Below are 13,764 nucleotides of genomic sequence, written 5' to 3' on the forward strand. Positions count from 1 at the left end.
TCATGGTACCTTATTTGAGAGCGATCCAATCAAACCGTTCTACGTGCACGAAGGGAAAGGGAAAAACTGAGCGACTGCGCGAAAAGCTGACCTACTTTCATAGCACTCCATGCGGTTGGGGCCTCACGGAGCGCAACAAAATTTCGCCAGCGGTCCGACGCTTGTCGCCTGGGCCCCTTGCGGCGTTCCTTCCAACTTGCCTCAACTAAAGGTACACACGCGAAGTATAACAAATATTTCACACCTAGAATATAGAATGTATTACTACGTGAATATATTCATATATTTATCCACATAAGCTAATAAATACGATACACAAAGACGCATCAATAGCGCCTACGAATTGCTTGCTTACATTTCTACTTCCACTCACTGCCACCAAAGCTTGCTTTAAAGGGACGGTCCTATCCGGAAACCCATCTATGAAACCGATACCACTATGTTCGGCATCGGCAATCTACTTGGCTAATTTTTTCGTCCGAAAAGTGCATAGATAATAAATAAACGAGCTTTAAAGATCAGCGCTGCTTCTGCAGCTGCACAGGCTCCGGCGGCGTGACGTCACTCTCTAAGCGGAGGAGTGAGAGGGCGGCGACCAGAGAGGAAAGGCGCCGTCCAGAAGCCCGCCGTAAAGTTACGTTCCCACCGCCGGGCGAGCGCTCTCTGCACGCCAAATGGAGAACAGCGAGAGTGTCCACACCGGCGTTCGCCGTGCTCTCGAGATATACCGACGATGGCGAGACAAAACTTCCCCACGCGCTTCGAGGCAATCGCTTGTTTTCATCGCCAAGGACACTCGTCTGCTTCTTCGCTTAGATTGGTTGACCTCTGCCGTCAGGGGTATTCAGTCGCGCAAGGAGCGTGCTAGCCATGTCACGTCGAGACTGGGACGTACCCGGGTTTGAATCCCGGTGCCGGCTATGCTGTCTGGGGGTTTTGCTGTGTTTTCCTCAGACGCTCTCAGACATATGTCGGCACAGTTCCCTCAGAAGTCGACCCAGTGCGCACATTCCCCCATAGCGTAAGTCATGACGTTGCCCACCTTTCTCAGGCCGAAAACGGCGAGCTCTTTCAGCAATACCACCCCCACCCCCCACTGCTTCGACGACACAAGAAAGTGGGCCTCTGGTGACCACTAAGCACCTTTCTGCCGTTGCGAGCGGCCGCCCGGTAGTGGGAACGTAGCCTTACTCCGTGAGACGCCCGCACAACCGCGGCGTTACCTTTCTCAAGATCGCGCCCTCATTGGTTCGTAGGGAGTGACGCTTTCTCGTTTTTCCAGAGAGGGAATTCCGGCATACTCTCAACATCCGGCGTCCTCTCTTCTCACGTATTCCATCGAATAACAGACAAACTACGCCACTCCTTCGCGGCCGCAGGACGCACGATCCCTCTGCGATAGTTGTGACGTTGCCCGCCTGAGCGTGACCGACAACGGCAACCAGTTTCATGGTGGTGGTGGTGGGTGGTGAAAGGGCTTGCCGTTGTCGGCCTCACGTAGGTGGGCAACGTCACGACTGACGCCCTGGGGGAATGTGCGTCCTGGGCCGACTTCTAAGGGACCAGTTTCATCATTACCACCGAGGTGCCATCATCTTCAGCCAATCGCAGCAGATGATGTCAAACACAGGCTTTCTGTGGCTGCAGTGGCTGCTACCACCTCCTATGGCAAAGTGGCTAAAATGATTGCCTTCCACGCCACTGGACACGGAGGTCAGTCGGTTTCGAATGCCGGCACCGACTTTGCTGTCTGTGAGTTTTCCTCTGAGTCTCGAAGACAAATGTGGGCGCAGATCCCTGTGAAGTCGGCCCAGGGCGCACAATCTCCTCCCCCGAGCAACATTCCGCCATCTCGGCAGGCAGCGCGCTCGGCAATAATACAACCATCCAACAGTTCCTGTCCATGCAGTTTATGGCTAGTCCCCTTAGCAACGACCTCTTAAAACAAGGTTGTGATTGTCGGCCTCTTAATGACTAACTACGTCACGTCGTTTATGCGATCAGGCTTTGTTTACTGCGGCGTTGACCACCCGCGATCATGTCTGGCCAAGTACATGGTCTTATACATGGAGCAGATACAAGTATCTGCTCCTGCAGACGCGGGCGAAACGGGAGTATTGAGCGTCAACCGCATACGACAACTTTTCGACGGAAAACCGGCCACAGTCACCGGTTTTCCGCTGAGCCGACGCGAACAATGGAAACGTCACAGATTTTCCCACGACAGCGGTGGACAGAAATGTCCGGCGAAAGGCGGAAGCGGCCGCTCGACGGCAGCCAATAGGACCGCAAACAGAAATCAAGTCAGGCGGTCGCTCCACGTGTGGACGCGGCGGGCATTTCGGATGCCCGTATGACCAACCTGGGGTGCATGCCTTCGCCCGCCGGCTGCTGTCTGAGGGCGCTTTTGTAGCGCTTGCTTTGCGAATATGCCTTGAGCGCAATAACTATTTCAGTGCGCCACTACAACTTTTCTATGTGTAGCAAAATATTTATCAGTTAACTTGAAGTCAATATTTAACACAGAAACCCCCTCTAGGGCGCCACCGTCCGCCGCAGTGAAAACCTGTGTACGCGGTTTGTCCCGCCGTTTCTCCGCCGAGTTGTCGTACCGGCGAGAAAGTTCGCCGGTTTCCCGTCAAGAAATCGTCGTATGCGGTTGCCGGGTAACGCGCTCTAGACGCACACGCACGCAAAACACTCTCGAACGCTGGAAACCCGTGTCGCCAGCCCAAGACAGCTACGTTAAGAAAATAGGACAAGAGTAGATTGAGAACTACATGTAACTGCACTTTTATAAACCCAGCCTCCCTCAGTGTCAGTCGCCGTATACTGGAACACAACCTAGAGTTACGCGAAGGTACAAGACAAGGCACAGCCCAAGTTTACGCAACAGGAGAATAATTACACATGTCTTCCTGCGATGAGTAGAAAAGAGTAGATTCCTTCCATCGTCTATCTGCTCCATATTATGACGCAGATGCGCGTCAAGGATGATCCCCTGCTACCCCTTTGGACGGAAGTAGCAGCTGCCGAGCGTCAGCCCGACTCCTGACAGCGGCAGCTCGCGGATGAGCCGCCTTCAATGCATGGGACGTATCTTCACCGCCAACGTCTGACACTTGTCAAAACGACGACGGACAACGGCGCGCCATTCTCTTCAGGGAGACGCTACCGCCTACACCTTCTTGAGCGGCAGCAAAGGACGCTGTTAATGACGAGTGCTGCAGCACCTTCCTGTGTGGAAGCTCTACTCTTGTACGTGCTGGAATGAAAAGTGCTTCCCACTTGTGCTTACGAGAGCTGCATCTACTAAGCGAACGTTCATCAATAGGTGCAGAGAATCTATGCACTAAAGATTTGAGAAACATGCATGCACTGTTGCACCGAGAGGTTGAAAACAGCAGCAGAAACACATGGTACTGGGTGCCCATACGAGCGAGTTTATCGGGAGAGATGTCGGCGGAGGAAAGCGAGGAAGAAAGCACGCGCCAAGAAGATATTGGGGAAGAAATGCTAAGGGTATCCGAACGACGCTGGAAGAAATGATTAAATATTTGTTAGAAAACGGGAAAAGGAGGGCGCTTAAAAAAATGCTACAAGCAGATGACACATACAGCGGACAGAATCTTCCCATGGCGCAGGCATACGCGAGAAGGCACGACGCAAGGCTCAGATGGTCACGTGCACTGACGTATCTCTGACGCTGCTCTATTTGCACCCGTGTCTCCGCCAACATTTCGTCCAATAAAGGCGTTCCTGCGGATATCCAGTCAGGAACATGTCGAAAAGACATGTGCTCCTAGGCACATGACATGATAACAGGTGTCTAAGCATCATTTTCAAAAACCAACATTAACTGCTGCAATCATGTGCAAATTTTGTTGTCTTGAAACTTACATAGTATTTCTCGATCCTCAAGAGAAACTAGCGCGGAAGAACTCGTACACGAGCTGTGTGCACGGGAAAGTAAATAGCCCTCCCGAGTGCCATTCCATGTTACCATAGCCACAGGCGATAGAAACTCCAGTCCTTCTCCAATAAGTTATTTGGTCAAGAACCAAACTGCGAGTTAGGACGCACGCAATGCTGAACTTACTATGGGATATTTAGTAGAAAATACCCAGCCGACTGATGGAAATTATCGTGAGGCATAATACGCTTCATCTCCTTTGATAATACATCGCGTAAAACAGTGCGAAATATGCAATACATTGATAGCAGAAATGTACCTATTATTTAAAATTGCAATTAAAGCAGAATCGCAAAATCACCTTACAGATGAAAAAAAAGAAAAAGAGAAGGAAAGGAAACGACAGAAAGATGGATTTCATACATATTAAAACATGAAACCATCATTAGAAGAATATGGATCTGGAGGTAAGTCCCAGAGCATGCTGAATGCCGGTCGTGTTCAGCGGACGAGAAGTCAAGGGGCGAGCAGATTACGTCACGGCTATCTCGAATATAAACACAGTCTCTTCCGACCAGATCGCGCACAAAATGATCAGAATGGTGATCTTTTAGTGCTTATTTCTTTCTCTCTTGTCGCCAGAATACAGAGGCACTATTTACATCTTCTAAAACCGAAGGTAAGGCTTCTAGGATTCTTGATCTCGCGCAAGAACAATTAAGCATCCTGCCATTTCGAAGCACGTGCATACGAAACTTCACTTTACTGCCGCCACGGTAAGTGTTCCGATGAGTTCCGAAAAGGGCCGAACGTTGCACAATTAGTCAGCGCATACGACTAATTGGCTGAGAGGACCGCAAAAGACAACACGTCCCCGTAATTATCTCTGGACGCGCTAACGCGTTTACCAAAGCCACGTCTCTGCCCGCTCAGTGGCTTATACGTCTACCTGCGACTCTTTCTTTCGAGGCTCTCTTACGCGAAACGTCGCATGATTAATCAGCATATGTGTGCTGCATGTATGCCTCTTATTATAAATGGGCCCTGCTATGGGATAGGATGCACGTGGCGGCTCGATGGTTGCGTTCTTCTGCAATTAGTAGCGAAGAGGAAAATGCATGGATTAAGACTTGTTCTTGACGCAGGAACTTGGATGTCCTGTGTGGAGGGCGTTCTGGTCGACTAAGTGGACGTCTGGCAAAGCGGGAAAGGGTGCGGTGATCTTCATGGTGGGAGATCGTTAATGTGGGGGAAATTGATTAGGTTGGAGAACGGCGAGCGGTGCCTTGCACAATGTGGGATGCGCACGATGTGTATAGCAGGAAACGCTCGAAATACACAAGAAAAAAAGAGAAAATGTGGGTAACCTTCGCATTTCGAGCAATTGTCCGAATGACTGCAACAGTTCTACACATCTTCTATTAGAATTGAGACAAATAACTGTGGTTGCGACCCCTTCCGACATTAATAGTGTTGTTAGGTCTTGTCAAAGGTAACAATGATGGTACTAGAGAGTTTTAGTGTACTGGTCATGGGCTTCCGGTACAGCCAGTAGTGACGCAATCGCTCTAATGTGCAAGCGAGAAAGAATTACCGGCCTATACCACGCATATCGAGCGACGGTCGAGAGCCAAAATACGCGACATGCAACGTCCTTACACGGACCTAATTTCCTACCACAACACCCAAAATCGCATACAGAGCGACCAAAACAAGCCAACCACAATACCGATCTCCCTCACGAAACCCCCAACTACAAAACAAAGCGGAAACGAAACGACAGCCAAAGACAAAGCATATCGCGTGTCCGTCACAAGGACTCAGGGTGAGTGACAGCACTGCCGCTATTATTACGCCCTCCCGTGTTTCGGGCGGGACCCATTCTTTCTTTCCCAGCCGTCAGTCAAGCACCAGTCGACAGTTCTTCGATGGCCCACAGAGTCTGATCCTGTCAATCGCAGCCCGTTGGCCTCATCATGCGTTATGAGGTGTCGCCGGCTTCCTTGTTCTTCGTCTGCCAGGTTTGGGGAATGTTCGTGTCTTCTCTCGCTGTGTGACGTGTGTGTCATAAGCACGTATTCACGGGACGTCAATTCCGAGCCGGTCGTCACGCGGTATTGCAGGGGATGTTCGGTGTGGGTAGAGCATGCAAGGTCTACACGATTTTTACGAAGGGAGGGTAAGGAATGATGATATGAGTAGTTTTTAGGAAAAAAAGGGGGGAACGAACAGGGGTAACGCTGGGTGAAGTCGGTAACGAAAGGAAATGAAAGGGTGTACAAAAACAACTTCGGGAGTTTATTTCTATTATGTAACAGCGGCGTAAGAAACTATACGCATGCCTTATATAGGACGGCGGGCATGGCGTATTTCCACGGTGTGTTTATTCGGCTGAGGTCAGTGAGTTTGCTGTGGCAGCCTCTAAAATGCCTCTAACATGCCTCTTTGCTAGAGTGCGGCCTTGTTTTACTACATCGCATCGTCGTCTTCTTGTATGTTGTTCTGTCAGATTTTACCCTGTTTATCAATATTCCTATACATCACTGGCCTAGTCAGAGGGGGTTTGGGGGTTCAACCCCCCCCCCCCCCAAACACACGAAACCGTACCTTTCGTAGTGCTTTTGGGAAAGGGAAGCGAGGGTGAAATCCTGCTCCATATGTAAAGTTCCCTAATATGTAATTTTTTTCTGGCTACGCTGCTGCTATACATATACCATACGCTCACATTACCACTGAACTAAGGAACGTAGTTTAAAATGGGTTGGTGTTTAATCAGATATGGTCCTCGTGTTTCTTGAAAGAAGACAAGTAAAAATCCATAATCTAACCTGCCAAATTTCATAGTTGAATTTGGAAAAAAAGAAAGAAAAAGAACAGAGATGATGCTTTAAAATTGATAAAGCTTCTTGTAATGCATGGGAAAACTCCGAAGATATATGACGCAGAACGCATGTTTTCAGGACAGGTATACTTCATTTTTTAACATGTTGTCGGAATAGCCTACGTGTAACACACAATGCTCCTTACGCAGTAAATTGTTACCGCTAAGTATCGAGTAGCTCGTGCCTGACAGCCTTCTCAAAATAAATCTGAAATAAGAATGTGACTTTCGCTGCTCTTGATATTTTGCACACCTAACCTTTCGTGTGTCAGACACCATTCCCATCTAAGTACACTTTTCCAGAACCATACCCTCACGCGAGTTACCTAATGTATACAGATGGACACCTGTCATTCTCCCAAAGCACCATACATTGTGCGTAGGTACCATAGCGGGATGATGTCATCGCCATGTTAGTCTTCCGAAAGCCCTTCACACACGTCAGTCTCGCACAACGGTGTGGGCAGCAGTGACAAAGTCAAACCCGCGAAGGCAAATGTCAAGGGCACCAAGAAATCAACGTATGCAAAATCAATCATAGGCGTACGTTTATAACAATATGGGTGAGGCTTATGGATCATCGCTGCTGATTTGGATTGTTAAAACTTGGGAGGTGCGGTGGAACGAGTTGTCCGTGATCTAGGTCTGTGCTGTGTTTGTTTATAGAGGAATACGATTCATCGGGACTTGAGACATGTCCAAATAAGCTTACATAAGCAAACAGCTACTGTGGTGGTGGTGGTGGTGCTGATGAAGGAGCTCGCCGTTGTCGGCCTCACAGAGGTGGACATCGTCACGACTAACGCTCTGGGGCAATGCGCGTCCTGGGCCGACTTCTAAGGGAACTGTGCCGACATATGTCTGACAGCGTCTGACGAAAACTCAGGAAGAACCCCAGAGAGCACAGCCGGCACCGGGATTCGAACCCAGGTACCTGTACAGTAACTGTAGACATCACTGTGAACTGAAATGACATGTACGTGGCGCTGGAGTCTGGACACGCGAACCAATCATTGCCGTTTATGGGGTTCCAATTGTTGTAGTACCATGTGTGGGAGTTGTCGACTGATTTTGAGATTAGTGTTCTATTCGATTGTAAAGGTTACGCGTAGATGTCAAATGCAAAATTTCACCTAGCAGTGCGTCCTAGTTTTCAAGAAGAAACATGATGAACGGCGTGTTCAGATCCGGTTTCGGTTTCACAGTGCTTGAGGCACGGGTTACGGCACTTGGGCGGAGATAACACGGGTGTGGGACCGCAATAAAGGTGATTGAGGACTTTCCTGGTACGATCATCATCACACGTTTTGCCTGGAATCGGTGACTTAAGTGCTGGGCAAAGGAGAAACCAGAAGATGCTGACAGTGGCCTCAAGGCAGCGCAAGCATTGGCCATAAAAATCAATAATAAATAACTGGAATAATTTCATTGAAATATCTTGCGCGGTGACTCTGAACATGGTAAGAAAGCATGTGACAGCATTTGATTTAGGTCCGGACTGTCGCTTTAAAGGGACGGTCGCATCCGTTCCAGTCAATTTCGAAATATAGTATCATTTTATTCTCCGTGGTCAACTGACCATGGTATCGAAAATCCTGCGCGAAATAGTGGCGCAGTTTGACTCTTATTTGACGGAACACATGACAAGAGCAGACGCCGGATGCTGAGAGTATGCCGGAATTCCCTCTCTGGAAAAACGAGAAAACGTCACTCCCTAAGAACCAATGAGGGCGTGACCTCCAGGAAAAGGAATGCCGCGGCCGTGCGGGCGCCTCATAGAGTTAGGTGGCGTCTGGACGGCGTCTTTCCTCCTCTGAGCGCCGCGCTCACACTCCACCGCTTAGGGAGTGACGTCACGCCGCCGGAGCTTCTGCAGCCTCGGAAGCAGCGCTGATCTTTAAAATTCGTTTATTTAATATCTAAGCATTTTTCGGACGACAAAATTTGCCAGGTAGTTTGTCGGCCGATGCCGAACGTAGTGGCATCGGTTTCATACATGGGTTTCCGGATGCGACCGTCCCTTTAAGAGGAACGTGACATAATCCTGCTATAGATGACAACTCCTTCGAGCCACCCGTTAATCCGTACGTAAATTTGAACCCCTTGCGCGATCTGTAACGCGCTCACAGACAATTATGGTCTTGAGCAACGCCACAGTGATGGACCTGTGGATTAATTCGTTCCATCAGATGTCCACGAACGCTGCTGTAATCTCAGCACTCTGTATGGAACGTCCCTCACAAAGGGCGACGTGACAAAGACACATGTAACTACCGCCCCACTGTGCTCCTGGGCTCGACCAGGTTCGAACCTTAGGATCGCTTGGAAACAAGGATCAGCAAGCTGACACGTTACCACCTGACCCACCATCACGTGACTAAAATGCTGTAGTTCTCACATTTGAGCGGAGAAACCTCAAAGCACCATTAGGCAAGGCTCGAACCGCTACGATGCACCCCCCCCCCAACCCACCATCATCATCTACGTCATCGTCATAATTGTTGTCGTCGTGGTGAAAAGCATTTGACGGGTGATAATCCTAACCGTCCATTTTTGCGCAAAACTTTTTTTTTCCTTTGCCTTATAAAGTTGTACGACATGATCATTAACTCGGACGCTTCATATGTGTGACAGAATGTTCGTGAAGTCACTGCTCATGACTAGCATTGTGATTTACATATTTCATTATGACCGCGGTGGCTAGCAGTGTCCGTCACAGTTGTAGCCCGATGAAGGTTCAGTGACGATTACGAAGATTAAGGCAATGGAAGTAGAAGAATATGAATCACAGAGGCCGCAGTTTGACCCATCGAATCACGCCATGTCTCAATCTTCCACATTATATCACCTGGTCTCAATGCCCCACGAGACTTCGACCAGCGTTTCCTCGATGGACCTTATTGACGAAGGCCTGTGACACAAGACGAGAAGAGTATGTCACAGTAGACATCCACTTGCACCGTTGCATCAGTCTCACTTATGCACTGGGCACGTCAGTCACCCGCGAATCCCCCGGCATTCTTTGAGCTGACACCGGTCCCAGCGTTGTTTGCAAGCTGCCCTTTCATTTTGCTTTCATTGCGCTTTTGCTTGTTTCGTACATCCTTGCTTGCACAGAGCTTGCGGGTGTCCTTGTCAGTTGTGTGATGGATATTTAAAGCCATGAGAAAGAAGAAGTTACCCTCTGCTCGTCTTGATTTTTGACGCCCTTACATATGCAGTCCTTCTTTGGCTTGACGATGACTATAAAGGCGTTTTTCTTTTTTCATTCGGTATGTTTTTTAGTCTCACTGTCTCGTCATTGCCAAGGTTACTTTAGCTATTGTTCGCTCTGTCTCGTTGACGTTGGCTGTGGATGGGTGATAGGTGGTCGCGGGAGTCAATGAAAACTTTCAAATGAGGTTTTATACGACGAAACTGACGAAGAAAAATTACAGATAGAGACTGAAAGAACAGCGGTAAATTTTGGCCGTAACTCTTTTCGAAATGATATAACGTTCTTTCATTGAAAACCCTTTAAGTGTTTCTAAAACTGTGTTTGTTTTTCTTTTCATTGTTACTCTGGTGGTTGCATAATTTCAGCGTACTGCAAACACAGTCTGGCGACCACGTGGTGGCGGAAATGTCACGTGGTGTCCGTGGTCCTATAGTTCCATGCACGGACCTATAAGGCGGTTGGCCCTGTAAAGCTACCGCTTTAAAAATAATTTGGCTACGACTTGTATTTGAATTTTTTCACACGGTGACTCGGAGGATCACCAGAAAGCACGTGACGACGATATCTTTTAGCTTTCATTCAGGCCCGGTAGTGCCTCGTTAAGGCAATGCCAAACTATTGCCTCAAAGAACCGCTAGAGGTCCTAGGACTGCAGCTTGATTTCGGCAGTTTCTATTTTCACCTGACGAAAATCAACATACAAACCTTGTAAGTGTGCTATGGAACATTGCTGTGCTACGAATATCGCAGTACACGAATATTGCCGTAGCTCCGTGGGGTGCCTGTAGCTTGGCCCATGCCCCAAATTTATTTGTTTGCGGCCCAAGACATGGCGCTAATTTCGGATGCATTATGAAAACTGACTAACTATCGCAAGTGAAGTCGGAATTTCGTTCCAAACCCCACTTGTGGCTACGATTTACTGATTCAGATCCTAATTGATAATTCGAGCTTTACATCGCGAGACACGCCAGAGTAGTCAGTCTGTAGATTAATTTTGCCCATCTGAGGGTTCTTTAACGTGCGCTTTCGGCGCACGTTAAAAATCCTGGACGTTCTGGAAATTGGTAATTATCACCTACAGTAATTATAGGTTAATGGAGATAGTTATGCACGAATGAGCTTTTGCTCCCTTGGAACTAAGAAAGTATTTTTTTTTTTCATTCTGTGTTAGCGCAGCGATGCAACTGTGGCTATTAGATGGAGAGAGGACAGCAGAGGGGAGTTGGTGGGGGACAGGGGGGGGGTAGTATGCGCCCTGGTCAGACTTCAGGGGAAGCTGTGTCGACATTCCTGTGCAAAGTCTTCGGAAAACCCAGGGAAAACATCAGACACACAGCGGGTGGTAGGATTCGAACCCACCACCTCGCAGTCTTCAGCAAGACATTGGCTCCCACCAACGAGCGCGACGCCTTAAACCGCTCGGCCATGTCGCAGGTGCAACTATGAAAGTAGTTGACAGCCATGAGATCATTGATATCATAGTCGGAAAGCGTTTTGCGTTGCTAATCAGACCAAGTTCACCAAGTGGGTTGGATTGAAACATTACCTGTCTCTCTCAGTTCTTTCGAATTCCGAATGTGATCTAAACGTAGTGCGCGACGCGTCCGTAATGGGGTCGTGTAGTCACACGGTTTTCTCACGCGTGGACTCAAAACGAAGTGCCGAATTTGTGCAAGAATGATACACCTGGCGATGCGCCACGGCGAGCGGCAGCAGGAGCGTCCCCGTGCGGTGAAGCTTGACACTGTCACCACGGTGCCCGATTACGTCACCGACGACGTCGGTGCTCACCGCATGATATGCCGGCGCTTCTTTCTGCGAGCCGTGTGCATACCCAACATAAGAGGCACCGGAACCATGTGTGTAGTAGTCAAGAAGCGACAGGAGGAACATAAGAGGAAGGAGGAACGTGGAGATGTCGGGAAGCGATTTCAAGAGAGAGTGTTAAAAAAAAACTGTGAACTTTAATGAAAAAAAAAAAACTGGTGTGCGAGTTTCTCAACAGGAAGAACTGTAATTTTATGGGTTGCTCGGTAAATATCATAGTATCATTAAGTACTTCAACCGTCGCAGGCCCCTAAAATAAACTGCGTCATGTACAGAGCAGCTTCGAAATAATCACACGCCATAATAGGTCATAATAAAGCGCAAATTTCGAAATATGCGACAGTATTTTGCCGTTTTGGTTCGATAGAAATATTTCTGAGGGAGGTCATACCTCCAATTCATAACTCCAATGCGACTCGAATGCCGCATATAAGAGTATATTTATTGTCATCAAGTATTAGAACGAGCCACGGAGGTAGACCCCTTTGTCGCACACAAGAGCTTACAAGATGTGCTAGAGCATTTTTTTAATACCGTCTGTACTTTGAAATCAAAGCGTAGGCTACCTTTACAGTTGCAACGGCAACAGTGAAGCACAGTAATTTCACCTCAATTTCAAAGAAACAGTATAATGTAATGGAAAAATCGACAGCAGAATACGTTTGTAATTACGTCTTCCACTGAAACAGCCGCGTTTACTGCTATTTGACTGATAAATTCTGTAAAATGCGTTGCACAGTCTAATAAAATTTTCGAAATCGTAGGCTAGGCAAAGGATTCCCGGAAGAGTAATTCCGAGCAATACCTGTAAGAGAAGGGTATACCCTACAGGATAAGTGCAAACAAGAGTAAAAGTTCCCGTGTCTGTATCTTTGTGCTCCTAGAGTATCCATATGTTTAATTTTTATTTTTTATATGTGTAAGGAGAACCTTCGCATCGTCATGCATGTAGCTGTTGTTGTTGTTTGACAGATTAAAGTGAGTGTCCAAAGATTATTGCGTGGTGACCGGAGTAAAGACGAGAAGAAAAGAGTGAACGGGGAGTAAAACTTAGTTACTCTCCCCCCCCCCCCCCCCCCAAATACTCTTTTCGTTTCCGTCTTTCTTAACGTGTATGAATAGGGGGGCAGGGTTAGGTTCTTGGGGGACCTTTGGGGTCTTACATATGTCCCGTTACTTGCGAAGGCCAACGCGAGCTCTGCAAGCGTCACTCCAGGGGCGCCCAGGAATTTGGAAACGCACCTTCCACTGTAAAGCGGACATCGGGACATTAGCGGTGACGGCGCACGGCTGGTCAGCTTCACTTTTCGATGGGATGAGATTCCTCATCCCGTTCCTTTTCTCATGACCACAAGCGACTTTGTAGAACATGAGACAATTGATGTTCTGAGGCTGGAACACCCAGAAGGGACAAATACATACAAAGCCTCAAGTGCCTAAGCAATTAATGATGAAAGATGGAAGTCACTGAAAAGGCTAGCCAGCTGTAGGACTCGAACCCACATCTTCTGGATTATCGGTCCAGGGCTCTACCAATTGAGCTAAGCTAACACACCTCCCCAGCGACTTCCTTCAGCGACTTCAAAACTACTGCGCAGTATAACGTTACTTGGCTTTACCGCGGACGATCAGATATAGTCTCCCGGCACATTGTCCTTGGTATCCTACAATGCAACACGAACATGTGTCTCAGTTTGAGAGTCACAAATGCACATTAGAGACAGCGTGCTTCCCTTTTCGCCATTGTCTGCACCGGTTCCTTTCGTCTCCCAATTGAAGAGTCTATTGCAGCCACCAAGTGGCAACTGCACTCCACGAGCAGCAATGAAACATCTGTGCGGATCACATCGGATAACATTGATGCGCGATAGATTATTTTGTCGAAACCAATTCATTAAATAGTGATGTGATGTGATAGAAAAA

At 48.1% G+C, this 13,764-nt stretch overlaps 1 long non-coding RNA gene and 1 other non-coding gene across 2 annotated transcripts in view; both read right to left on the bottom strand.

Moving 5' to 3' along the window:
- Window positions 1–13,764, bottom strand: part of LOC135378158 (uncharacterized) — a 93,760-nt gene that overhangs the window by 26,376 nt on the left and 53,620 nt on the right. The window lies entirely within an intron of this gene.
- Trnai-gau (transfer RNA isoleucine (anticodon GAU)) lies at window positions 13,320–13,392 on the bottom strand. Its single transcript has one exon. It is a non-coding gene; the product is annotated as a tRNA-Ile (tRNA).

This window comes from Ornithodoros turicata, chromosome 1 (genome assembly GCF_037126465.1).
Source record: "Ornithodoros turicata isolate Travis chromosome 1, ASM3712646v1, whole genome shotgun sequence".
In the NCBI taxonomy this organism is placed as follows: domain Eukaryota; kingdom Metazoa; phylum Arthropoda; class Arachnida; order Ixodida; family Argasidae; genus Ornithodoros; species Ornithodoros turicata.